Below are 4,148 nucleotides of genomic sequence, written 5' to 3' on the forward strand. Positions count from 1 at the left end.
ATATATATATACATACAACAGTGGTAAAGAGCTCATCTCACATTTGCTAGGGCGGGGATCGTTCCTGCCTCACCGCATACGAATTCACCCAACAGTAAATTGTATTGATAAAATAGGCCTGGGGCTATCAACCACGCCCTATAATAATTTCCAGAGACACTGGAAAAAAAAGACTATGAGGCGACAAATGAATAGTATAGCTTCTGCAGTCTTGAAAATGTGCTTCATTAGGTAGGCTATAGGGATGGATGTTTTATTGGAAGGCCTAATTTGTTTTTCATTGAGCGCCCTCTAATTTTTCCTTTCAGCCGAAGCAGGGGTGCTCGGTTGTAATTTTTCCTGGCAGTCATTTGTACAATGAAATTTCATAACATGTATTTTAACTTTATTTTATTTTGCGTCTTGCTTTGCTTTTGTTACCATACTTTAAAATATTCTTCCAGAGTTTAATATTCGTTATCTAAGCTTTGAAATTTAACACCTCAGGATTATTATTATTATTATTATTATTATTATTATTATTATTATTATTATTATTATTATTATTAGCTAAGTTACAACCCTATTTGTAAAGCAGGGGGCTTTAAGCCCAAGGGCTCCAACAGGAAAAATAGCCCATTGGGGAAAGGAAATAAGGAAAGAAAAGTGTGCCCCAGAGTACCCTCAAGTAGGAGAACTCTAACCCAAGATAGTGGAAGACCATGGTACAGAAGCTATGACATTCACCAAACTTAAGAACAAGATTTTTTTTTCTCCAACGTTGTTGACTTTCTACTTTTGTACTCTGATTCTTCTCTGCTTCTGATCTTCTTTCTCCAAAATTGGAAGTTTGTTCTCAGTTCTGACCTTTTTCTTGCGATATTTAAAGTTTTTTTTTCCTGCTTCTAACTTACTGATCCATGCAACCCCATTTTTTTAGGATCTCTCGCATCTTTAGTTTGTAGATGTTTATCTAATGTAAGTTTATATATGTATATATATATATATATATATATATATATATATATATATATGTATGTATATATATATATATATATATATGTATATATATATAAATATATATATATATATATATATATATATATATATATATATATATATATGTGTGTGTGTGTGTGTGTGTGTGTGTGTGTGTGTGGATTCTTTAAAACTTGTGTCATCAAATTTCTGTGTATACATTTTTATGTATTTAGATTTACTTTATTAAATATTGCCATGGAAGTATCTATAAATCGTATCCAGGTACGCACGTTTTTTTTTTTTTTTTTTTTTTTTTTTTTTTTTTTATCTATCTCAGCTTTTCCAAGTCTGGAAATAACGCCGTAACAATGAACTCCCGACTGTGATTGATACCTGAGTGATGAATGTTCATTACTTGGAGAGTTTTGGATTTTAGTTGCCTGGATTTATATTATATCAGATTTGTTCTTGGTCGTCGGGAACTCTTTATTGTTAGTTTAAATTATTTGAATTATATTTCTTTCCCAATTTAAAGTTTTCGTAAATTGTGCAGGTTTTTCTAGATATGAAATGTTTGTGTAGGTAGTATACGTTTTTGTACAACAACAACAACAACAACTGTAGTCTTTTCTCGTCCACTGCAGGACAAAGACCTCAGACATAGCCTTAGTTATGTCTGAGGTTTGGCCAGTTTTCATCACCAGGCTGCCCACCGTATTGGTGATGGTGGGAGACTTTAGTCTGATCACACAGCAAACCAACCTAGTATGGGTCGCCACGACTATAGTCAATTCTTTTTAGTGAGGCAGATTTGCACCGACTCGCAGAGGCGCCCTTTTCGCTCGGAAAAGTTTCCTGCTCGTTGATTGGTTGGACAAGATAATTCTAACCAATTAGATAGCAGGAAACTTTTCCGAGCTAAAAGGGCACAGTTGCGAGTCAGTGCAAATACGCCTCATTAAAAAAAATGACTAAAGTACACAAACCCGATTTTTTGTACAATTTCCGCTAAATGATTAATGAGATACTTTTAAAGGACCATTTAACAGTACATCATTAACTGTGTGGTATGTTTTTCTATCTTTATAGACGCTTTTCTAGAGGCATATTGTATGGAAAACATTGACTCGTTCCTATAATTTTATATCCTTGGTTGCTTTTTATTACCCGACCAGCCACCTATCTACTTCTTGCCATTTTTTATCGGATGTGTCAGTAATCCAATTTTCCACCTCCGTCTGTTCCTCTCCCTCCTCCTCCCAGCTATTCTCTGTAGACTCCAGATCTTCCCATAGCGCTTTTGCCTCTCTCTTTCTTATCCCTTTTAACAGGGATAATTGTCAGCAATCCAGTTATTCCTTCCTTCCATCAATTATCCCTCCTTTCCACAAATTATCCTTCTTTCCACCAATTAGCCATCTTTCCACCAATTGTCCCCCTTTCCACTAATTATCGCTCTTTCCACCAGTTATCCTTCTTTCCACCAATTATCCCTCTTTCCACTAATTATCGCTCTTTCCACTAATTATCGCTCTTTCCACCAGTTATCCTTTCCCACCAGTTAACCCTTTTTAATAAAAATTAGATTTCTTTTTTCTCATTCCCCTATTTTCATGCCTTTGCTTCCCCTGTTGGTCCTCATATTCTCCCCTTTTCTTCCTCTTCCCCCTTTTCCATGTTGGTCATTTACCTTGTTGCTGTTCTTTGAGGTTCTCCTGTGTTCATCAACGCGTCTCCCATTCCCTTGTATTTGCGTTTTTATCTCTTCGCCATTACCCTTATCCATTCTCCTCCCTTGACCTTTGGTGGACTGCTTTTTATTTTTTATTTTTTTTGCGGGGGGGGGGGGGGGAGTTGCATCATTCCTTCAACCTCAGCATCCTCTTATTGTGTCTTAGTTGCGCCAATCCATTCTCCCTTCCACTTGATTCAGCTTCTCTTCATTTCCACTCTCCTTTCTTACATCTGATCTCCAAAATTATTTTTTTCTTCCCTTTTTTTCCACTCTTCCCCTCACTTCCTGTACCTTTTACAAAGTTTGGGTATTCCCCTTTCTTTCGAACGGAAGGTATTCCCCCTTCCCCTCCCATCCTCGATGACTCGTAGGCACTTGGGGGCAAACCAAGTTGCATAATAATAATCGAATCCTCCCCCCCCCCTCATCTCCTCATCCTTGCAACCTAGGATTCCTCGTTTTATCTCTTAATTCATCTGTTTCTCTTTTTCTCCCTGGTTGTCCCATCTTCTCTTAGACTTCCTTCTCCTCCCTTCGAAGTTCCCTCATTTCCCATTCCCTTTCCCTCACTTTTTCCATCCACTGCTGGCCTTTCTTCTTTCTCAGACCCCCTTTAGGTTGAAGAGCATAATTGTTAGTAATCTGTTTATGTCTTTGTTCACTGTGAGGATGTTCGCTTCCTACTGCCTCCAAATCCCCCCTCCCCCTTTTTTTTCCCTTTCCTTCTGTATTGCATTTACCCCTCCCCATCCCATTTTACCCCACTTGAAGGTCTCCCTCAGCGGCAGTAGCTTAAGTATTTTCTCAAGGGCCTCATGCTCTCTCCCCTCGCCCTCCTCCTCTTGCGCTGTTAGTTCCTCCAGCTTCTTGTTGTTCTGTTGGCGTTGGTTTAGTCTTCGGTGATGACCCAGGCTGTGACAACAACAACAGGTATTACTATTGTGATAACAACAACAACAACTACTATTACTGTGACAACAACTACTACTTTGACAACAACAACAGGTATTACTATTGTGATAACAACAACAACAACTACTACTATTACTGTGACAACAACTACTACTTTGACAACAACAACAGGTATTACTATTGTGATAACAACACCAACAGCTACTATTACTGTGACAACAACAACTACTACTGTGACAAGCAACAGGTATTACTATTGTGATGACAACAACAACAGCCACTATTACTGTGACAACAACAACTACTACTGTGACAACAACAACAGGTATTACTATTGTGATGACAACAACAACAACTACTATTACTGTGACAACAACAACTACTACTGTGACAACAACAACAACTACTAATAATGTGACAACGACAACAACAACGACTACCAGTTACAACAAGGACTACTACTACCCTGCGACAACAACGGCTACTATGATAACAACAACTACTATTACTGTGACAACAACAAATACTACTACTGTGACAA

This window comes from Palaemon carinicauda, chromosome 11, assembly GCF_036898095.1.
Source record: "Palaemon carinicauda isolate YSFRI2023 chromosome 11, ASM3689809v2, whole genome shotgun sequence".
NCBI classification, from domain to species: Eukaryota; Metazoa; Arthropoda; class Malacostraca; order Decapoda; family Palaemonidae; genus Palaemon; species Palaemon carinicauda.